This window comes from Desmodus rotundus, chromosome 3 (genome assembly GCF_022682495.2).
Source record: "Desmodus rotundus isolate HL8 chromosome 3, HLdesRot8A.1, whole genome shotgun sequence".
In the NCBI taxonomy this organism is placed as follows: Eukaryota; Metazoa; Chordata; class Mammalia; order Chiroptera; family Phyllostomidae; genus Desmodus; species Desmodus rotundus.
Genome location: NC_071389.1, coordinates 43,464,784 through 43,489,797, shown reverse-complemented (window position 1 = coordinate 43,489,797; position 25,014 = coordinate 43,464,784). Strand labels below are relative to the sequence as shown.

Here is a 25,014-nt window from a genome sequence, read left to right as displayed (position 1 = left end):
GGCAGCCTGACTAACACATCCTGAGCGAATTCCCACTGCACAGAACAAGGAGGCTTACAAAGCCTTCTTCCAGGGTCATCGAAACCTTCCAAGCAAATGAATCGGAATAAGCTTGGCAAAGATTATTAAATGCCACCAGTGTCAGACAATTGAAGGTTTCTGCAACAAGAACAGAATTCAAGGAAAATAAAACCAAATTGTCGGAAAGTACCTACAGTGAGAGTCACACAGGATTAAAAAATGTAAGAAAAGCTTCCAGGCATTTGTGCTGACCAGCTGGAGTTGATAAAATTGTTTCTGTTCTTTCCTGTAAGCACGTTGGAGGAGGATGTAGTTGGCTTGTCTTTCTTGGCTTTTGAGTGGGAGGTACAATACAGCATTGTCAAGAGATAGTGGCAAAACAAAACAAGGAAAACTAATTTTTATGAACTGTTCAAAAACTAAATTCATATCTCTGTGGCAGAGCCCAGATTTGGTTAAGCAGATAATTTGCTTGTTGCCCAATATATTTCAAAGGCAAAAAATTTAAAAAGCACCAAAAATCACAACAGCCAAGATCATAGCAGTAAATAGAATAGATTGTTTTAGAGCTTGTGAAATATAATTGTTTGCACTTGGTTCAGTTTTAATATATTTCCTTTATGGTACCTGTGAGTCCTTCCACAGTATGATTTCTACCAGTTAATCAGTCCTCTCCTTACCTGAAACATATTTGGGTCCTGTGCCTGATACCAAATTGAGCCCAGGCCCAGGATCACTGGCACCGAGATTTCACTCACCACTGGACTTAAGTAGATCATAACTTAAAATCTTACTACTGCTGACCTTTATTTTCCTAAAAAGAAAAATCCCCTGTAGAATTTAGAGCTAGGAGGAGTAAGTACTCTTTTTCTTAAGGAAACAGAGTCTTTCACAATAACGGGAACTTCATGAGTGAGTGTGTTTTCATCTTGCCCTGAGTGACTGCATGGCTAGCAACGTAAATGACAAACCAAAAGACTTACAGTTGCTGTAGAATCATAACAAAAAAAATGAGATATGATTTTCCCCCATTTCTTGTTGGGAGAGGGACTGTGGGTGTGGGAGAGGGGAGGTAGTCTGCGTTCTGTTTGGTAAGGTCTAGGCTTCCTACACCTAGTTAAGAGGATGCTGCTTTTGAAATCTAGGTCTTGGAGATTTGTTGGGTTGGCCTAAAGGGGAATAGCTTCTGGTTTTGAGGAGGAGTGTGGGCTGGGGGGTGGTTGGAGCAGAAATGGATTATCCAGCGTAGGCAGATGGGCAGTGCTAGGCCCTCTAATTGTGGGGCTCTGCACTCTGCTTCTTCCCAGTGGCCTGGAAGTCATAGACATTTTGATTGGCAATGGCTTTGTGTGGACCTGGGGACTGAACACTACGCTGTAAATTTTCTTTTAGTTGCCAAATTTGGCACAGAGGGAGTAGATAATATCTTTGGCAGAAGCAGCCACCTTTGACCGACTGTATACCTAAGACAATATTGGTTTCAGCAACAAATCAATGGATTGAGAACTCTACAGACCTATTCCCCACATCAGTTTTCCTTAATTATATAAACCTTAAGGTTCTTATGAAGAATGAGGTAGGACTTTATAAAAATAACAATAATTGAATTACCAACCCTGAAGGGTGAGATTCCAAAGGATTTCATTTAATCAAGAAAAATATTGAGTCCTGGCCAGGTGGTTTGGTTGGTTGGAGCATCATCCCACACACCAAAATGTTGCTGGCTCAGTCCTCTCGGGGCACCTATGGGAGGCAACTGATTGATGTTTCTCTCTCACACTGATGTTTCTCTCTCTCTCTCTCTCTCTCACCTTTCCTCTCTTTCTAAAATCAATAAAAACAAATCCTCAGGTGAGGATTAAAAGTATAAAATAAAATAAAAATATTGAAATGTGATATTTCCTACACTTTAGTTGTATTAGTTATTTAATGTTGTGTAATAATATTACCACAAACTGAGTGGCTTAAAACATTACTCAGTTACTATCTCACAGTTTCTCTGGGTCGTACATCTGATCAGAGCTTAGCTCAGTTCTCAGCTTCAGGACCTCACACAGGGTGGGCGGTGATCAGGAGTCAGCCAGGGCCAAGCTCTCATCCGAGGTTTGACTGGAGAAGGGTCTTCTTCCAAGTGCACATCATTCAGTTCCTTGCAGAGTGTTGGACTGAGGGCCTCAGCGCCTCTCACTGTTGTCTTCAGTTCCTTGCCCCAGAGACATTTCCTTATAGTGACTTATTTCATCAAAGCCATCAAGTGAGAGACTCACTAGGGAGAGTCCAGCTAAACCAAAGTTACAATCTTATGTAATGCATAAGAAGCCGATACAAGAAAAGCCCTCTGCCCTCCACCTACTTGCCTAAAAGCAGGCTGTAAATTTGTAAAAGTATTTACAAATCTCGCTACCAAGGACAAAAGTTAATTACTAGAGACAACTCTAGACCCCTATTAGCCCAGAGGCACCAGAGGAATCTACATAGCAAACTTTACTAACTAGCCCTTACTTCCATTAGTTCCTCTATGTGTTGGCCTTCCCATAATTTGCAACCCTGGGAATTCAAAGCCCTTTATCTTTCTCTTGTCACTTTTCTAAAAACGTATTGTTCTTTTGTTAAAATGCTATATAAGCCCAAGTTCTAATCACCCCTTTGAGTGATTCATCTCTAGTGCTCCCATGTATATGCATGATGCACATGTTAATAAACTTCTGCTTGTTTTTTTTCTTGTTAAACTGTCTTTTGTCTGTCTGATTTATAGAGTGTTAGCCACTGCACTGAAGAGGAGTAAAGGGAAAAATTAATTTCTTTCCTTCCCTACATTGCTCAGCAGTTACTTGGAATTGATGAGACATTATTCCCACTTTTCAGATGAGGACAGTTGTAGAGAAGAAGTAACTTATCAAAAGTGACACTGTTAAGTTTGTAATAGAACTATTATTTGTACCCAGGTCTGTACCATCTCCAGCCTGTGTTCCCATTGCCTTCCTCATTAAAAAAATAATAATAGTAATTGCCAGGGTGGTCAGTGACATGAGCTGTGAAAGAATTCACAAAAAGAAGACAGTGTAGAGAATAAAATTTTTATTCACTCTCCAGGAAAGGAGAGGGGCATGATGTGGAGAGATGTATCAGCATTGAGGAGTGGGGGCTTTGATCTTTTATTATGTTGCAATTGGATTAAAAAGGCAGGGGGGTGGAGGGCGGTTGCTGTTATACGGCCCCTGGGCAGTTGGGCCATTGGACAGGAGGCTGCAGTTTGTTCCAATGTTATCTTCCGCCTGTGGCTGTAGGGAGTGGTTAGTTCTGTTCTTGCTTTCCAGTGATTTCCAGTCCTGGGGCATAAGCTCAGAAGAGTGAAATGGCAGTCAGGTTAACAACGTCACAGGCCTGCCAGGCAACTGGTGCCACAAGAGCAAATGGGGCTGACTTTATCCCTTCAGTAATAATAATCAGTTACTACCTTCTTAATAGATATTAATAGATAATACACTTAATAGACTTTTCCAGAGTGTGAATGCAGTTTTTCTCAGCTAGCAAAGTAACCCATTCAAAATGGTTTCTTGGAAAATACCGAGAAAGCTCATCCTTGCTGCTCTCCCACTTCAGTTCGTGCTTGTCTGCTTCTCCTCTGGGGACCTTCCCTGGCATTTCTCTCTGAGGCAAATTCTGGGTCAGGGAAATCTTCCTAGTGCCCCTCACCTGCCTCCACCTTCCCATAAGAGTGGCCTGCGTCCAAGGGTGGAGTCTTCCCTGGCCACAAAATGTAACCACTATTTTCTTTTCCCATTCTTCCCACACTAGTTTCTTTCTGGTCTTCATAAGTGGCCCTTCCCACCCATGAATATCCAAATTACAATGTATTTTACAGAAAACTCTCTGCCCCTCCGAAAACTTCCTTTCTTTGTGGCAGACCTCTGGCTGCTATATTCACATTTTACTATAGATAGTTATCACTGTTTGAGGTCTCCTAGCTGAGTCCATTGACTGAAAACAACACATTGAAGCCAAGATTCTGACCTACAGAAACATTTCCTCAATTGCCTGATATGAAACAAAGACAATCCCACTGAGGCCTTTGACCCAGGCTGCACGAGACAGTGGAAGTTAATTGTTTGGTGATTTCCTGTACTTGAGGAACAAATACTTCCTTTTCCAACAATAGATTCTCTGAAGCCTCAGTCAATGCAATGAAATGAGGGACTGGAAGAGTAGCCTGCATTCAAATAACACTGAGTGGCAATTTAGACCACAATGTTTTGCAGGATCATAAAGGGTACGGCAGGCCCACACAGTGTGAGAATTCTTGATTATAGCTCTGAATATTTCTGGAGGGGCTGTGGCCCTCCTATCAATGACTCCTTGATTTTTTTTCACCCTGTGGAAATCAGAATCTCTTTCTTACAAAGGAGAAAAAGGTGGGTGTGACTAGTATGCAAGCATAGGCTACCAAGGAGACCAAACTCCGAAGCATAAAACAGGAGAACCTTTATGAATTGAATTTTGACTAACCAAACATCTTTTCCTTTTGTCTTATCTTGACAAAGATGCTTTTCTTGACCAAAATTTAATCATACTCCTCTAAGCCCTCTTTTCAACTGGGCCTTTACCTTAGGCTTCAGTGTCTGCTTTTGTGGGCCCACATTGCCCAGTTTTAGAAAGAATCTTGCTAAGTCATTTTAGAGAGAATCCCCCATCCTTGATATCTGGTCAAATTCCTCATCTGCCACCATCTCCCCAGTGAAACCTGGTCACTGGGGAGATGGTTCTACAATCAGCAAGAATTTTCCATTTACTGACTGACACCACCACCCACTTCCAATCCCCACTCCACCCCATCCTGCTTCTTTCCAATAAATGGTCACTTTTCCATGTAGTATGGATAAAGACTAACTGGAACGTCAAGCAAACGTAATCAGTAGAAGCATCTATGGGATGTGCTGGGGCTTATGGAAGTTTTCACACTCTGTGTAATTGTGAAAACCCTACAGGAAGAAATCTATGTTTATAGTAAAGCTTTATGGTTCTAACTTTCCCTTCCCTTAACTTCCTTTTCCCTTCTATAAATAGCTCTCCCTCTTGGCCAGAGTGTGCACGTGACTTGCCCAGCCTGCATGCACTGGGTAGTAACCCTTTCTGTTTCCCAAATAAATCCTTTTTGGTGACAAAAGACCTTGTTGATATGTTTCAGTCTATACTCAGGTCTCATTCCCTCCGCTGCAATAGTTCCTAAATAAAATATTTTTATACCATTTTACTGACGAGCTCTGTTTTTTCTTTGATATTCACTTCAGTGGTCCTATGTTGTAGTCACACTGAATTATTCTCCACTTCTAAGAACATATCTTGCTTTTCCACCCCACCCTGCCAGTATCCCTGCTTGGGAATGTCCTTGTTTCACTTCTCTGCCTGGTTGAGTCCTAGTCATTCTTTAAGACCAAGCTCACATCATTTATTAACCAAGTCCCCTCCTCTCCATTTCTAAAGTCACTACCAGAGTTCAGACCCTCAGAATTTCTTGGCTGGGTGGCTGCCAACAACTTACATTCACCAGGTCTCTAGTGTTGAACCCCTTCAAATCTATCTTCCACCCACCAGGCAGAGCAATTTGTTTAAAATACAAATTTGGTCATCTTATCCCTCACTTGAATTCTTAAAGTCTTTCCATCAGCTACTAGATAGTGCTTAAACGCATTAACATAGAATGTGAAGGTGATTCTTGAGCTTCCTTCTGCTTATGTCCCCGCCGTTTCATCTTTCACCCCTTCTTTCCTGCTACTTTTCCCTCTATAAGATGAAATTGCACGAGGCTCCCTCTAATACACATTCTCTGCCCCACTTCACTACCACGTTATTTCTGTTTTATATCCTTGCTTAAACTGGCCTCCAATAAATCTTCCCTAAGTGCCTCTCTTCAAATATATAGGAATATTATATATAATATATACACTTAGGATAATGTAATTCCTAAATGTATATGTTATAGGAATGCTCTCTGTCTGTATTTGTATGTAAGTAGTATCCATATATACATCACCATTTCTGTATTTAATGTGTTGCTTTATATTTATTAACTTTTCTCTGTCCCCAACAAGATAAGCACATTCTAAGGGTATGGAGCAGGTCTCCTCAGTATCTAACCTACTATATGGTAGAATATAATCTCAATAAAATGTGTATTAAGTGGAGAAATAAAGGAAATGCTAGAAGTTCCTTTTTTAACATAACCTGAAGATTTTATTGTTTTCATAATAAAAACATGAAGCTTAGAACTGGATCACTTGGCCCTTTTTCTGTTTATATCCTCCTAATTCAAAATGCTTGCATCTCTTAATAGCCAGCATTCTCTTAGATCAACAGCTGGGCTCAACACATTCAAGCCTCAGCACAATCCTCTTTGTAGTTTTAACCTGTTTGCTCAAAATCGGCTCCATCTGCTCACCATAGCCACTCTGCTTCCTGTGGTAATGCCGCTTTCCCTGTGCACACAGAGCACCCTGGCCTTCTTGTACTCTGTCACTTTGTGGGGTTGGTGTTTGCCGCACTTCTTACAGAAAGTCTGGTGGGTTTTAGGAACTTCACCATGTTGGCGAGAGTGCTATAGGCATGGAAAGAGCTAGAAATACCCTTATTTTAAAAGTATTTTTCTCCACATAAATATTTCATTAACTGGGAGTTTATTTGGGTTATTAAGCTCCTCTTTTTAATTGCCAACTGTCCAAGAGGGAAACCATCAGTCACTCACACTTGAGTATGAATTCAAGCTGCTGACTACCTGGCTCACACCAGTAGGAGTTGAGAGGTTAACTGGAGTATAGTAATATACTTTTGTCATTCTTATTGGTTGCACAGTGCCTTTGAATACTCTTCTTATATTTGGTGAATAGAAGCCAAGCCTTATGTTCTCAACCTTCCTTGCAGTCAGGCTCCTCCAATCTGATACATTTGCACCAGACTTTGAACTGGCATCTTGGGAGATAAAGAAGCGGGCAAGACCCAGTGTAGCAAGAGTGAAGCAGGTGCATTCAGATTCCCAGGGATCAGTAGCAGAGGTTCTGTTAGGAGGGTCCACGCCCCACATTAGAGTAAGTGGTGGAAGCTGTGATGTTTCTCTGGTGGAGTTCTGTCTTGTCATTTGGGCATTGGTCCTCCAAGCCTGGTTCTCTCACCTTCTGGGAGATTCTGTGAACTCGATGTCCTTTAGTATCCTTTTCAGTTAAACTAGTTAGAATATATTCCTACACATTTTGTCTAATACCATTGGCTAATAGAAGTAGTGAGGAAGAAGGAAGTACTTATGGTGTTTGGGTAAGACAAACCATAAGAAGGATGAGGGACTTCGGACAGGGGAACAGCAATATAGACCATAAATCCTTGGAGGAGCAGGGGGATCATTACACTTTTTTTTGCCTACTTGGTTAACTTGCCTATGGTCCTGGTAGGAACACCTATGGGCCTAAAAATAATTACTTATCTATCTTTAGTGAGCTAGGTGTATGCTGAGAAATACTGATATCTATGGACTTAGAAATCTGCAGACTTTAATCTTCTCCAGTCAGCTCGAGCTCCCTGGTCCGGAGAACCCCTGACTTTTCTAAAGCAGAGCACTCACTCAGCATTGGTGTAGCTCTTCCCTATGCAGCTGCTGTTCCTCTTTCCAAGGGGAAGAAGAGGGAGAGCAGGATAGGAAGGAGGATCAACAGCAACAGAGTACAAAGAAAGGAAAGAAGGAGGGAAATATAGTTTGTGCACAGGAGAAAATGTTGGGGAGAGAAGGTGTGCAAATATACACTTGGAAAAGGAGTATTATCCTGCTTCTTTTAAATGCTTCTTATCTTCTTGATTTTCCTCTCCCTCTTAGACATTCATTCAATACTAAGGATTTTGCCATTTGAAAAGTCTCCTAGAACATATTCCTTTGCAAATATTAAGGCTCGTCTATAAATGAAAACTTAGTATAGACCATCTAAATAAATGTGAGATTTTAGGGGAAAGTATATTCATTTATCCAGCAAATATTCATTGAGACTCTTTATGTGCCAGGCACTAAGCCCGGGAGCAGTGCTGAATAAGATAGATAAAGGCCCTTGGGAGCTTCCATTAGCATTGAGCTCATCTATACTCTCATGTTTCATAATCTATTGAAATAAATGACCTCTCCTGAAATCACAGCAGTGGTAAAATGGCAGATTAAAGTGTCTATCCCAAGGTTACACACAGGTAGGCGCTTAGTATAATTGCTGTGTGATGATAAAGTGATGATACTATTAAAACTTTGAGTATAGGCAGAGTAATTTCTCGAACTTTATAAGGCAATGGAAAAAATAAATTTTTATCAAGAATATTAAAAAGTGCTATAAATCAATCAGTTGGGACCTTCTAGATAGACAAATAGATGTATTTAACCTGTGAGCATGCTATTACTGTTATTGAATATACTTTCCTCCTCCTGGTGTTTCTTCTACTTGACAGGAGCCCATTAGTGTATATATTAGTATAGTGCTTCTGATCTTCTGCCAGCTCCACATTTATTCCACTCTGGGGGTGGCGTTTGAAGAAAGAAACTGGACATGACCAACTCAGCTTCTTCCTCTTGGGAGAGAGTTGAAGAGAAGGAGTGTATGTTTATCTCTTTGCCTCTCTGGGAACAGGCACTCCCCATGCAGGGGGCAAAGGATGGGACTGCCCAGTTCCAGCAGTGCCTACCACTTGGTTGCCTACCACTTGGTAGGTGCGGCCGGACTCAGTGTGAGGAAGTCCACTTGCTTAGACATCAGCCCTCCAACCCAAACTTTATCAGTAATAAAGGCAATTTCTTTTGGCTCCCACTGCCTTACTCTTATGTCTTGTTTTCCCATTGATTTAGGTATCAGGTGAGGAGTGCTGAATTTTGAATGCTGGCCGTGTGGTCTTGGTTAAGCCACCTAGCCTCAGAAAATCTCATTTCTTCTTTAGTACTCTCAGAGTACTGTATCTAGCATTGTTGCAAAGATGAAAGATAGTGTACGTAAAGTACTAAGCACAATGCCCCGCATTTAATAAAAAGTAACTGGTGGTAGTAGTGGTGGTGGTGGAGGTGCTGATTTGGGATATCCAACACTGGTATAGTCACCCAACTATTTCTGCTTTCATGAAAACTGACCTCTTTAAGAAATAACAATAACATTTTATTTTTATTTTTATTTTTTTTACCAATTAACTAAAAATACATTCCTCATACAAAACATTGCACATTTTAAAATAATTTGGTAACTAAATATTTTTTTAAATTCAGGGGAGAAAATGAGAGTCATTGTAGTGAAAGTGATTGTTTCCAGTTTATTAATCTCCCTTCACTGTCGTAGAGAAAAACTTCGCCGGTGGTAATACGGCCTTCTGTCAGGTCAGGCCTGCCGAGAGGAGTGCTGGGAAAGAGCGAACCGGGCGTCTTCCTTCTGTAGACTGTGTCCCCTCATTTTTAAAGCTAATGTTCCGTGTATGAAATTGTCTCTGAGTCAACATGAGATACCTGCTTTTTTCCCCCTCGTAGGCATCTTTCTGAACACAGTTTTCATCATCCTTGCCCATCTCTGCTGATTTCAAGTCATCACTGGCAAAGGTGTGGAGTGTTGTGTGGCTGCACGACAGAGTTATTTTTAAAAATCCAGATATGTTTCTATTATTTTTCTGATGCATGCTTTCCAAGGCTCGTTGGGTTTGGAGATTTTCATGTTTAGCTCAAATAAATGATAAACTCCTATATCAATTTGTGACCTACACTGAAAAGTAACATAGGTTGATTCAATTTAGATTATGCTATTTGTTACGAGGACATTATTTTCATATTTTCCTTGCTGTCCTGAAAGTTTATATTTAGAATATTTTCTTGGCAAAGGGGCTATTTAGGTAAAAAGCAGGTAAGAATTTTCCTTTTCTCTGTTAGTAGTTTCACCGTGTGCATCATTCTTAAATAAATCTACCCATCACCAGCTACACAAATGAAACCAGAATTAAAGAAACAAAATAATTCTTTTGTGCTCACAAGTGGAAACAGTATGTTTTCACAAAGCACTAATGAGCAGTTTCTAAGATTACAAACACAGTTTGTTAGAACTCCATGCTTGAACGTTCTGTTATGGGGGGTTCACATAAGGAGCCAGCCTGTGCAGAGAGGGAGCTCTTTCAGACTGGAGCACTCACCCACAGTGGAAGCCAAGAGGATACATCAAATGTATCAAGTACATGACTGAAAACACATATCTGGTCCATCCAGAGGACCAGGGGTACTTTAATAACCGAATTCAGTTCGATTTCCGTCACGAGCATAATAAAATCAAGTGATTTTTTCCCCTTACTCTTAACCAATATTGCCTAAGACAAACCGCTCTGTTACTGATGCCCGGGGAAGTCAGGCTTTCAGACTGCTTTGTCTCTCGCATCTTCTCCACTTCCCCCCAATGGGGATGACATATGCACAGAAGTAATTTTTCTAATAAATATTAAAACTCTTAGTGATAAGCATCAAAAACTCAACTCAGAATGACTTAAGCAAAAACGTGAATTTACTGACTTTCATTAGTCAGCGTTAGAGAACTTTAGGCACGGCTGGATTCTCAAACCTATAGTTTTCAATACTGGGTGAGAGGAAAGTAGGTTTACGGTACTTCATATGGGAAATAATACGATAATTAAATAATAATGCAAGAATAAACTGTGTCTTGCATACTCATATCCCGTAAACCCACTTTTGCCCCATCCTGTATAAATACAATAAAAGCCACAAATGTAACTTAAAATATTTTACTAGCCACACAAAAAAGAAAAAACAGATGAAGTTATTGTTGCTAATATATTTTATTCAGCTCAATATATGCAAAATATTATTTCAACATGTAATCAATAAAAAATATTACTGAGAAATTTTACATTCTTTTATTCATTCTTATATTTATACTTATATATAGCACATCTCGATTTACACCAGCCATATTCAAGTTCTCACTCACCATGCGTGGCTAGCGACTACCATGTTGGATAGTGCAGGTTAAAACAATGCATCGGGAAGGTATATCTTGCTATTGCTCCACTCCACTTTTCTCTCTGTTGACCTCAGCATGCGGCCTCATCCGGCTAACTCCTACCTATTCTCAGTTTTCATTATTATAATCCTGCCTATGGTGGTCTTGTCTCCTACTCACCCTTATTTACCAGAGACGTGGTGGAATTTGAATGGGTGTTCTTTATCATCAAGGTTCTGCAGGAAAGGGTATACCAGTACAAATTCATTATTATTGATAAGGGAAAAAACTCAGGTACTGATCAATACAAAAGGTAAGATTTCACCAGCTCCGGGCTCTGACTCCTACCCAGGCTCTTTCAGAGGCAGAAAGGATAGAGGGTTAGTTTTGCCATCTGCACTACAAAAGACAGCATCATTTACAAAACAGTAGAACTATGTCTACATTTAGAGGGAGAATCATTGTTGTTTATATTTGTTCTGCCCCAAGAGAATTGGGGAATTATTTTTCATTAGAGATTTGAAATATAACAAATGCAACAGTGAACTCCAAAAGGGCAAAGCCCTGGAATGAAAGTTGGGAGGGCTGGAATCAGAGCAGTAATAGAGGCTGACAGCTGTGCCAGGCACTGTGCTAAGCACTTCATAAACATTACATACTTAGTCCTCATATAACTTCATGATGTGTGTTATTATAATTCCAGTTTTACAGGCAAAGAGACAAAACTTTAGTGAAATTTAAAAAAAAATTTCCAAGGTGATAGGGTAAGTATGTCTCAGTGCTCACTCCAAGTTCTTAACTACTATGTTATAAAGTCCTCTAGTAAATGTGCGGCCAATCATAATATGTGGTACTTGATTATAAGTGAATCTGTGTGATAGACAGAACCTCTAACTTAGTCATACCAATAGGGTTGCAAATAGAGTTCAGATTTTCCCAGCGTTCTTAAGACACTGGGCATTATTCATTGTGGTAAGAACAGGTGAGAAATAAAGGGCTTGGACATAGGAGGCAGATGACAGGTAGTTATTAAATAGATTCAAAATAATACTACTAATAATTATGAGAAAACAGTAAAAATAGATAATACTTATTGAGCACTTACTATGTGCCAAATCTCTTAATTATTTAATTTTATCCTCCCAACAGTCTATAAAACAGATATTATTGCTTTCACTTAGGTTCCCTGACTTTAGGAAGTAATGGCTACACCATCTTATTAGAAACCCCCAGTTTGCTCATCATTTCCCTTGGGAATTTCTTCATAACGCTCTTGAATAATTATTTATGTATTTATTTTTAGAGAGAAGGAGAGAAACATCGATTGGCTGCTTCTCACATGAGCCCCAAATGGGGACTGAACCCGCAACCCAGGTCTGTTCACTGACCAGGAATCGATAACATTTTGCTTTGTGTGATAACACCCAACCAACTGAGCCGTACAAGTCAGGGCTTGTATAATTTTTATTGTTCCTTGTTATTCAAAAATTTTCCCTCTTTTACTTCTATGACATGACATTTCTTCATTCTCCTCCTACTTCCATTGTCACCTTTTCCAATCTTTTCCTTGGTATTCCTTCTCCACTTTTCTCTTTTAAAATTTGGTTTCTGACTTCAGCTTGTTCTTTCTCTCAGTTGACACATTTTCCCTGCTCTCATAGCTCAAGTAACATTTGCTTCCATATCTCAAATTTCCACATAGATGCTGCTGATTCCAAAGTTGGCCTAGTAGATGGACATTTCTTCCCAAATGCCCTACAATACACTTGAACTCCATTTGTGCAAAACTGAATTCCTTATTTCCGCCCTAAATTTCTCCTTCCTATGTGCTCTTACTCAGTAAATGTTATTCACCATCATCCACCCAGGTGCCCAAGTCAGAAACCTGGGCATTATCTCTTGCACCCCTCTGTCCCTCACCTCTTATAACGAACTGATAACTGAGTCAACTGGTCCACTCAAACTGGTCCATTTCTCGTCATTCCCACCCCAACTACCTTAGTTCATTCCTTCTCTTACTTAGTAGGATAGAAACTGCTAGTTGTCCCCAAGAAACTTCATTATCCTTTTGTTTATGATAATAAATCTGTTTTTTGATTGGGCACATGGCCTCAAAGAATAAAAACTCTGGTTCCTCGCTATCCTTGTATCTAGGCAATGGTCATGTGTCTAAATTCTGGCTAATGGGATATGAGCTGAAGTGATGTAAAACTTCCGTGTTTCCATCTTCAGGCCGTATGCATGTGTGCTAGTGGGGAACCATCTTGGAACGTGCGGATGAGGACAACACCTGAGAGTCCGTGGCCTGGAACTGCTCCACCAGCCCTGGATTGCTTATGCCCCAACTAAGTGAGGAATAAGCTCTTACCTTATGCATATCCCTGTTATTTGGGTGTATGTTACAGTAACCAGATTTATAGACTAATACCCTTGGAATAATGCAACAACCTTTTGATTGGTCTTCCTGCCCCCACTTATAACTTCTCTTTGATTTGTTTCCTTCATTAAACTCAGAGTAATTATGGTAGAATTCAAATTTGATCAGATGGTCTTGTTCCCTGCCATCTTCCACTTAATCATGCCATTTCTTTCAGCGTGTGCTTTATATCCATCCCATAGCCTGCCTACCAAGCCCTTCATTGAAATGGCCTCTGCTTTATTTCTCCAGGCTCACTTCTTATCATTGCCTACCTTGTATGCCGAGCCTGAATCACGTAGAACCATTTGCCATTTCACAGAATAAGGCAAGCTCTCACAGCTCAGTGCATCTGTACATGCTGTTTACTCTGCCTGGAATCCCCCATGCCCGCCCTCACTAGTTTCTCTGCCTGGCTGGTTTCTGCTTCTCCTTTAGGATTCAGGTTACCTCCTCTTGGAATTTTTTCTTGCCCACCGAAGAATTGGTTATAGCTCTCTCTTATGTATTCCCAAAGTATTCTGTGCATATTTTTATCAAATAATTGATATTTACTTCTCTGTTTCCCTCTCCACCTATACCCTATCAACTTCCTGGAGAGCAAGGATTAATTTCTCAATGATACTGTATCATCAGGCCTTATTGCAGACCCTGGCACACAGTAGCACTCAAAAAATATTCATTCAATGAGTGAATAAGTCAGTGAATGAAGGAATATCATGGAGTCTTGAAAATAGGATTTGAATGGAATGTACAGACCAGAGTTTTGAACCTGGTTCTGCCACTGGATGGTTTGAGTTAAAATTATTTCGCTCCACTTCAGTTGAGCCAGATAAGCTCTCAGGTTCCTTCCAGGTCTATGATTTACAAATACATTATACAGAGATAAGTAAAAGTATGCAAACGTATAGAACTGACAAGCTTAAGAAACTAATTAATTTTTGTACTAAAAAATGTATTTAAAAAATTCCAAATAAAAGTGAACTTTTACAGCAACATTAAATTATTTCTACTTATAGATTTTAAACTATTTTTATAAAATCAATTATTTTAACAAAACGTTCAGAAATATCTATTATAATCTCTGTTTGAGAAGTAGAGAGAGTGAAATTCAGTGATATTAGGTGAAAGGGTTCCTGGGCCCAATTCCTCTGTGTGTGTGTTTGTGTGTGTACACACTTCTTCACACCAACAATTCTCAGACACCAGCAAGGTGTCCAAGAATTCATCTCTATTCTGACACAGTCTAACTGAAGATAAAATCAGATTCCACAGGTAAAGGGCTCAGTCCCACAAGACTGCCTCCCACTTCAAATACCACTCAAAAGCCAAGGCTGTTACCTGTGATTCTGATCAACAGGCTGCAAATTGGAGATTCCAACAACCCCTCCAAGGTTGTTACCTGTATTTCTGATTGGCTATAAATCAAGGTTACCACAACCCCCTCCTTGGAATAGATTAATTTGCTAGAATGACACACAGAACTCAGAAAAACCCATTTACTCACTAGATTACATATTTATTACAAAGGATTTAAAGGATACGAATCAACAGTCAGATGAAGAGGGCTAGATCCCAAACAAATGAGCTTCCGTTCTTGTGGAGTTAGGGCCAGGCATGGTGGTGGCAAGTGGAAGCTTCCTGGTTTTCCAATGAGGAAACTCTCTGAACTTTTTTTTTGTTTTTATGGTGATTGATTCAACTTCTATTCCATCTCTCCTCCCATTGCTTTTATCACTCAGGAAATTCCAAGGGTTTGGGGAGCTGTGAGCCAGGAACTGTGGCTCACAATTTCACATTGGATACTTTATTAGAGCCAGCAGCAAAGACAGAAGCAGAGTCAGAATCCGACTCAGAACTGTTTTGATAGTGTTGGGAAGGGCAAGAATTCCTGCCTTATCCTTCCTTTTCTCTTATGGCTGAACTAGCAATACAATTGACACAATACTAAATTAACAGGATAAAAAACAATTTAATACATTTCACAGGACAATCATAAATAATGCTCAGAGAAATGATGAACCAGACAATATTTTATACTTTTAGACAAAGAAAAAATAAAATGTTGAAAAATTAACAGGACGGAAAAAGTGCTCATTAGAAAGGAATCTAAGCAAGGGTTGGGTATTTGTGAGTGAGGAATCCAAATAAAGTTTGGGCTTGAGAAGGAGATTAATAAAGGGGCAATAGGGTTTGTTTGTACAGGCTCTTCAGTCCTAGATCTCTCAGAGTTAGTAATAATATTGTGTCTTTAGGCCTCGTGGAGCAGGGAGGGCACCTTTTACAGGAGAGATTTATTTCCTGCATTCAAAGAGACAAGGGAAGGTCAAGGTACCCTTTTGGCACTGGTTGCTTGTCTAGTAACGTTATTTCAAAGTAATCAGTATGCCATTGTGGGGTATTTGGGGGCAACCTGTCTTGGGCCTCAACAATAAACTATTTATCCCACCTATTGTAAAACACTCATGTGATAATATAGAACAAAACCAGTAGAGAGCGTAGTGAATTTTAAAACAAATTGTAGATGAATTAAAACAGCAAATACCAAAAATAAGGTACAAGATGACTTTCTATGTTAGAATCATGTAGGTTTGGCAGCATTCTTAAGGGGTAATCATCTACTTTTCCCTCACCTTTAAGCAAGGCTACATCAGCTGGACCCTAAACAGATCATGTTATGCAGTTCTCTAAAATATTTGGAAAAAGAAGAGTCTACAACTCTTTTTCATACTTGTCCAAGTACCATATGATACTGATAACAGGGAATTTTTATTTACGGTAATAATCACCTAGTTTTATCACCTTTAGTTTATAGCTGAGGAAAAGATGCCCAGAAAGGTTGCCATTTGCTTAAAGTTGCGTAGTAATATTGTGGCAGAGCCAGAACTAGAGCCCCAGCTCCAACTGTGTCAAGAGAAATTGTGACTTTCAGAACCCTCCCCATTGCACTCCCCATATCTCCTGGTAAGTTTTCAATGTGGTCCCTGGCTCCCCAGCCAAGGTCTTATCTTTAAGTTCATAGACTGAACCAGTTGTAGCAATGACCCCAATCCATCTGAGGTTTCCATCCTTTCCTAGCTGTGGTAGGCGGAATTTTAAGAAGGCCTCCAAAATTCCTGCCTCTGGTGTATATGTTCCGTGTAAACCCTCCCCAAGTGTGTGCGTGGAACCTGTGTACACGATGAGATGGTCACTCGATTTGATAGGTGACATTATGTAACAAATAGATGATGGTGGTCACCTTTGGCCATATGGTGGTAGAAATCAATATACCAGCATTACATAGGTATATTTAGTGAGAAAATGGAATGTTATCTGAATGCAGCTTTCTTGATTTTCCTTATTTCCACCTCCAAAACGCTACATGGGTTTCTATCCTTTTCTTTCCTCCCCAGATAGCAGATGAAGGGTACCTCTTTCACTCAAGGTTATCAGAAATGTCTCTCTTGCCCTGGCTACTGTGGCTCAGTTGGCTGGAGCATCGTCCCAGACACCAAAAGGATGGGGGTTTGATTCCGGTCAGGGCACGTACTTGGGCTGTGGTTCAATGCCCAGTCAGGGTGTGTATGGCAGGCGGTCTATCAATGTTTCTCTCTCTCTGTCTCCCCCTTCCTGTCTCTCTAAAAAGTAATTAAAAAATGTCCTTGGGTGAGAATTTTAAAAAACGTGTCTCTCATATTTTAAATTTTTCTCTCTCCTCTTACTTCTTCTCTGCAACCTACAAACATGTAGGGTTTCCTACCCAACAGAATTTTGCCATGACTCCAACTCTTGAACTTTGGTGCTTCTTCCTTCCTTCCTTCCTCCCTCCCTCCCTACTTCCCTTCTTCTCTCTCTCTCTCTCTCTCTTTTTCCTTTCCTTTCCTTTCCTTTCCTTTCCTTCCTTCCTTCCTTCCTTCCTTCCTTCCTTCCTTCCTTCCTTCCTTCCTTCCTTCCTCTTTCTCTCTTTCTGTGTCGGAACTGTTGTTTCCGGATCTACCCAGCTGTTCCTAAACAACACTAAACTCAGCTGGCCCGCATCCAGAATCGATCATCCATAGCAGGTTTCACATGCTAGCCCCCTGAAATCAAATAATAGCACAACAGGGCACCACTGACACTGGCTCCCAGCCGGCCCTCGAGCCAACACTTCTACTTGCTTTATTTCCTTAGCCCCTGGCTGCTTAGATCTTTCCATCTGGCTACATGATAGAGTCACTCTGTGAGCTTTCAACTCTCTTTTTTCTCTGATCAGCAGGTTATCTGCTCCCTTCTGACATCATACTAATTTAGGCCTTTTTTTCTATTCCTTTTTTTTTTTTTACTTAGAAAGAGTGATACAATGAATTCCAATATTCCCATCAACCATCTCCAACCATTATCAACATAAGCCCAATGTTAGCGTATTATTTTGTGTGTGTGTGGCCAAAAACACCTAACATTAAATTTACCATTTTAACATTTTTAAGTGTAAAGTTCAATAAAGTTCAGTATATTCACAGTGTTGTGCAACAGATCTCTGGATCCTTTTCATGTTTTAATACTGAAACTTTATACCCACTAAACATTAATCATGTTGGATTGTTTTTAAAGCAAATCCCAGAACTTACATAATTTAATTAATAAATAATTCAGTATGCCTCTTCAAGGATAAAAGTCTCTCTCTCTCTCTCTTTGTGGTACAACCACAAAACCCTTATCACACCTAAATCAAGGTTTCAACAGGATGGCACACTGAACATGAGGTAACTCTAAGAGGCTTTATTTAAAGGTTGTAGGTATGGGGAATCAGTGTATAGTGCAGTAACCTAGGGTAAGTGGCTAAGCTGGTACTACCTGCCAGTCCATAGGGCTAAGGAAAGGAAATGGTTGCCAGAACCTGGAAGGAGAAAGAGTCTAGGGAGTTGGCTGTCTTGAGAGATGCAATGTCATTTGGTCCAGAGACACAGCAAGCAAGAGGTGTCCTTGCAGAGAGGGAGGCAGGGGACTCATACCCTGATATTTTACTCTCCTCCCTCCCACAGTTTTCTTGCTGGTATCACTCACTGGCCAAGTCCATCTAATAGGTAAAGGGCATGGGAGCCCTGCTAATATAGCTCGTGCAGGTGGCTCTTCTGGAGAAGAGAGCAGGGTGGAGGCGGAGAGTGTACCAAGAGGAACAAATGGAAGATACCCAGAAAATAATAATTTTTATCATCTCTTAATACCCAGTCAGTGATCAGAATTTGCCGACTGTTTCACAGATGCCTTTTATTTCAAAGTGGATTTGTTTTCTTTGGACCCAGAAAATACCATGTTGTATTTGGGTTGGTATGTGTGATGGTTAATTTTATGTGTCACTTTGATTGGGTCACCAGGAGCCCAGGTATGTGGTCAAACATTATTTGGGGTATTTCTGTAAGGGTGGTTTAGGTGAGTTTCATATTTAAATCAATAGATTCAGTAAAGCAGATCACCATCCTTCCTAAGGTGTGTAGGCCTCAAACAATCAGTGGAAGGTCTAAATAGAACAAAAAGGCCGACCTCCCTCTGAATAAGAGGAATTCCTCCTAATGGTCTTTGATCTGGGACATCATTTTTTTCCTATCTTCAGACAACTCAAAATGAAATATTGGCTCTTCCTAGATCTTGAGCCCACTGGCCTTCAGACTGGAACTATCAATACTTTCCCAGCTCTCCTGGGTCTCACGCCTTCTGACTTGGCCTGGAACTATTACATCACCAGCTCCCTGGGTCTCCTGCTCGCCAACTGCAGATCTGGGACTCAGATTCCATTTCTGCGTGAGCCGATTCCTTATAATAAATCTCTCTCTCTATCCTATTGGTTCTGTTTCTCTGGAAAACCCTGGCTAATATAATATATCTCAAGCCTATTTTACTCTTTTTAAATGATAACTTTATTGAGATATGATTCAATAAGAAATATATATTGGTCTTTGTCCTTGAGTCTTGATGCAGACCCTCTAAGAGCCTCAGAATTTTTGAGTGATAGAAGTGACAGAAGCACCTTTTGTTATTTATAACAACCTCCTTTCAACCATGTCTGAGTTTATGCAAATGAGGTGACTCTTGGTGGGCCCCAAGATAGCTTCAGGATGGGGGCTGGTTGCCAAGGAACCAACCTTGTGATTAGAGGGTTGGAACTTTTGAACCCCACCACAGATCTGTGTAGAGAGGAGGGGACAGAATTGAGTTCAATCACCAATAGCCGATGATTTAATCAATGGTGCCTACATAATGGAACCTCCATAAACCCTGCTAGATGATGGGGTTTGGAGAGCTTCTGAGTTGATGGATATATTCATATGCCGGAATACTGGTGTACCCCAACTCAATGGGAGTAAGACAGAATAGTAAGAAGCTAGGAAAATTCCTTGGCAAGTGGAATAGGGAAACTGAGACAGACAGCTGAACACAATGGCCAGCCAATCCCCTGAACCCGTCCCCAAGGCTCTCTTTTCTCTGACTTCCCAGTCAGCTAAGGCAGCCAGCCTAGGCTCTCCTGCTGCTTCCTCTATGCAAGGCCCTTTCTTGTTTCCCTGTCCCCAGCTTTAATTTACACTCCCAGAGTTGCTTGTACCTGTGTTGTGAAATCTTTCCTACACAAAGTCAAGGACCCACACACTACAGCTGGCCCTAAGGAGGCCCAAGCAGAGCCAGGTCCCTTGTTCAGTAATATGTACAGAGCTCCTGGGCTGGGGCATTTCTGCACCTCATTCTAAGTACCACTTCACCTGGCTGTTTATTCCTACCATTTATAGTGGGCTAGTAATAGTAAATAAAGTGTTTTCCTGAGTCCTGTGAGCCATTCTAACAAATTAATGAAGCCAAGGAGGGGATCGTGGGAACCCACTGAATACAGAACTGGTTGGTCAGAAGTATGGGTGGCAACTGGTGTCTGAAGTGAAGGCAGTCTTCTGGGATTGAACTCTTAACTTGTGGGGGTCTACGCCAACACCAGGTAGCATCAGAATTAAATTGAATTATAGGTCACCTAGTTGGTGTCCAGAGAGTTGAAGTGGTTGGTGTGGGGAAAAACTTCAAACATTTGGTGTCATAAGTGTTGTGAATAAAAACAGTTCAAAATATGGTTTACATATCATACAATTCACCCATTTAAAGTATACAATTCATAGTTTTTAGTATGTTCATAGACTTGGGCCACCATCATAATTAATTTTAAAATATTTTCTTTCTTTTTTTTAAAAAAGATTTTATTTATTTATTTTTAGAGAGGGGAGGGAAAGAGAAGAGAGAGAGAGAAACATCAGTGTGTGGTTACCTCTTAAACACCCCCTATTGGGGACCTGGCCCACAACCCAGGCATGTGCCCTGACTGGGAATCAAACCAGCACACTTTTGATTCACAGGACCCTGCTCCATCCACTGAGCCACCCCAGCCAGGTCTAGAATATTTTCATTACTTCCCAAAGAAGCACTGCACCCATTAGCAGTCATTTCCCATTGTCCCTTCCTCTCAACCCCTGGGAACCACTAATCTATTTTCTGTCTCTATGGATGTCTATTCTGGACATTTCATAAAAAGGGAATCACACAACGTATAGCCTTTCTGTCTGGCTTCTTTCATTTAGCAGAGTGTTTTCAGGGCCCACCCATGTTGTAGCATGGTCCAATAATACCATATTTTATCCATTCATCAGTTGGTGAGCATTTGGGTTGTTTCCATTTTGGGGCTACTATAAATAGTGCTGCTATAAACATGCATGTAAAAGCTTTTGTGTGAACATGTATCTTTATTTCTCTTGGGTATACATCTAGGAATGGAATTGTTGGGTCATAGGGTAACTACGTTTAATATTTTGAGGACCTGCCAAGACTATTTTCCATAGTGGCTACACTATTTTCCATTTTTACCAGCCATATACAAGGGTTCTGATTTCTCAGTCTCTTCATCACTGTATCTGTCCTTTTGACTCTTGTAATCCTAGCGTATGTGAAGTGGTATCTCAGTGCAGGTTTGAGTTGCATTTCCTGATGGCTAATAATGTTGAACGTCTTTTCACATGTGTTTTGGCCATTTGCATATCTTCTTTGGGTAAATATCTACTCAATTTATCTGCCCAATTAAAAATTTAGATATTTCTTTTTTCGTTATTGACTTATAAAAGTTGTTGATATAGTCTAGAGAAAAGTTCCTTATCAGATAAATGGTTTGCAGAAATGTTCTCCATTCTTTGGTTTATTTTTTCACTTTCTTGATGGTGGTGTCTCCTGAACCATGAAAGTTTTTAATTTTGATAATGTCCAACTTACCTTTGGTTGCCTGTGCTTCTATTTTATTTTTAATATTTAAAAAATTCCTTGCCATTTATTTTGTTGAAGGAACCAGGTTATTTTGTCCTGTAAGATTTCCTATATTTTCAATTTGCTAACTACAATCCTCGGGTCTTGCTTTATCCCTTATATTTTCTATAAAGTGATAATTAGATCTAGAAGCTTGATCAAATTTGGGTTCCAGTGTCTACCAGGAATATTTCATGGGTGGTGTTATATACATCCTAAATATCTGCTCTTTACATATCATGAGGAGGAACATATTAACTAGTTGACTTTTGTATCTGTGATGTTAAGATTTACCAGTGGGTTCTATTCTCATTGGTCTGAACTAACCATATAAAATTCTCCAGAGGCTCTTATTTAGTGGTTTATCAGCTGTACTCGTCTGATGAGTACTGCTGTCCAACAGAGCTTTCTATGATGCTGGAAATGCTCTGGTTGTACATTATCCAATATGGTAGCCTCTGGCCACGTGTGGCTATTGAATACTTGAAACATGCTTAATATATCTGAAAAATAAGTTTTAAACGTTATTTAATTAATTTAAATGGTTGCATGTGGCAAGTGGTTACTGAATTGGACGGTACAAGCCTGGATTCATTATTTCACCAGTGGCGGCATTACTTTTTCATTAGCTAGAATTCTTCTATACGAACTTTCCCTTATCAAATCTAACTACCTTGATACACAGCGCATCAGCATACTGTGGGCCAGTTTTTTAATCTTTTTATTTATTTATTTTTAAGAGTATCTCTCAGGAGTATGGAGAATTAATGTCCCCAGGATCAGCCTTCAACCAAGGAGTTTAGAAGTCATTAGCTAAACGCTCAGCCTCAGAGGGACAATTCAGGTGCACACTACACAATTCTTCAGTGAAGGCTGCAGGCAGGGTTGAGCCTCCTTCCCCGTTGTGGTAACACCTCAATTACACACCTTTTACTGACTTCCTCCTCTCTGTTCCACTCTCTCTACTCCCTCATTCCAGCTTTGTACAATCACTTCCTAATAAACTACCAGCTTCCAAGTGCCTGCCCCAAACTTTGCTTTTGGACAAATGTAAATTAAGGCAAGATCTCAAAATATTTCAGTCCATGGCATTTATTTGCTCAGAAATATTCTCTGAGTGATTATAATGATGAGACAGTGTATTACATGCTGGAAATACAATGGTGAACAAGAGATCAAGTCAAATGGGTTATACAGATTAATAGGCAATACTTGGCTAGTGTAGTAAGCAATATAACAGTAAACATAGGTGTTATTAGTTGTGAAGTGTGGGCAGGTGTTGAATCCTTGAATTGCCCCTTGCAGAAAATCATATTGCTAGGTGTTAAGAGAGAGTGAGTGACAGAGGACAAGGCAGACAAAAGCATCCCTAGGTTAGGCTTTGTGCCCAATTCCTAAACTTCAGTTTGGGATTAAAGAAAGCCCCGTTGGAATGCCCCAGTCATTTCCTCTTTAGGGTCACACTCATTTGGCCTTTGTAGAGCCTTGTAGTGGAGAGAGCCTCACGTCAATCTTATTGCATGAATGCAGTAATGCTTCATAAAAGATCAAGGTTAAAAAAGGAACCACTCTCTATCCCCCGCAAGATCCCCAAAGAGAACACATCCTGCCTACAAAGCCAAAACTTTATTCCTCATCACACAAGAACTCTAGGGCCTTAGAACCTTGACCTTGCCACAGCCATAATCCTCCTTAATGCTATATTAAAGGGGGAACCTGGAACTCAATAAATGTTAGAATGTGAAACTAATATGAATCCCTCTCCCTTTTTTCCTTGCCACACTCCTAAGTCTTCTGCTGAAAGGACTTTAGAACACTGTGTATACCTAGTGAGAAAACTGTCCTGACACTTTCTTACTTAAAAGTACCTGTTCTGAGGCTGCTCTGCCAAATTGGTCTTGGCTCTTGGTAAGTAGTTTCTTTGCCAGTACCTCCCCGTCAGTGGGAGACTTGGGTTCCGAATCCATCAATGGCTCAGCCATTGATGCTCCAGAGTTCCAAACAGTCTTTCCACAACATTTTTTTAAAAGATTTTATTTATTTTTAGAGAGAGGGTCGGAAAGAAAGACAGGGAGAGAAACATCAATGTGCAAGATATAGATCGGTTGCCTCTCACATGCACCCAACCGGGGACCTGGACTGAAACCCAGGCATGGGCTCTAACTGGGAATTGAACCAGTGACCTTTCAGTTTGCAGGACAATGCCCAACCCACTGAGACACACCAGTCAGGGATCCACAGACTTGTAATAGGGCAAACAGAGAGTTAAACTCCATGTTTTCACTGCCCTATGTCAAATGAACATCCTGGTGATAACCTAGTCTTTAAATGAAGCTGAGAACTGACGCTATCTAGAACTTGTGGAGCATCCTCAATTTTTCCTGTGTTAGTAGTTAAGGTACATTTTACTTGTTTATCTCTTCAGCCAGATTCTAAAATCTTTGAGGACACAAATAGTGTTCACTAAATAAAGGCTTCTATCAAGTAAGACTCTTTCATTTGCTAATGACAGAAAACTGAATGAACTCAAATTAGCTTAAAGCAAAAACCACAAACCAAAACCAAACAAAACCTCGGCCCCTTATTAATTCATGTAACTGCTTAGTCCAAGGATCAAATAATGTGTCATAAGGAGCTCATCTCTTCCTCACGGTTTTCATTGTTTGCCCTCCTCTCTGCTACGTTTGGCTTCACTCTCAGGCAAAAGAGATGGAGGCCCCGGGTACAGCACATGTAATTTTTAGCTTTGATAGAACCCAATTGTCTTGGCTTGATTCAGGTGCCTATCTCTAAACTAGTTACAGAAGTCAGGGGAATGTGCTGCTCTGCTTCTCATGGCCTAGGCCACACACATTCATCCTTTAACTTGGGAGGGCGTGTGGGGGGGTGCTGGGGATTAGTTCCATAAAAGTATAGTGGGTGGAGACCAGTGTGTGTGTGTATGTGTAGGGGGTAGTATGGCAAATGGATTCTGGTCAGCCAATCCAACTCCATTCTCATTCCTTTCGTTGAGTTCCAACCAATTCCCTGAGATTAGACCCCTGTGAACATGGATATCTCCCCAAACCGGATTGGTCTGTGACTGCCAGCTCTTCCCTAGAAGTGGGGGCGTAGAAGTGGAGCATACTCCCAAAACTCAGTCTGTCCTCTTACAGCTTGGCACTGCAAATCCTTCTCCTGCTCTAAGTGTTCCCAGCAAGCTGCACAGTGCATGCAATGTCCTTCCAGACGCTTTGGCAGCTAGTGAGTCATGTATACAAAGAACTATTCAAAACAGAGTGCGGTCAGTTCTCCAACAGAGCA

At 40.5% G+C, this 25,014-nt stretch overlaps 1 pseudogene; it reads right to left on the bottom strand.

The window, feature by feature from the left end:
• Positions 1–6,281: 6,281 nt before the first annotated feature.
• On the bottom strand, positions 6,282–11,023 carry LOC112309087 (large ribosomal subunit protein eL42-like; annotated as a pseudogene).
• Positions 11,024–25,014: the final 13,991 nt, after the last annotated feature.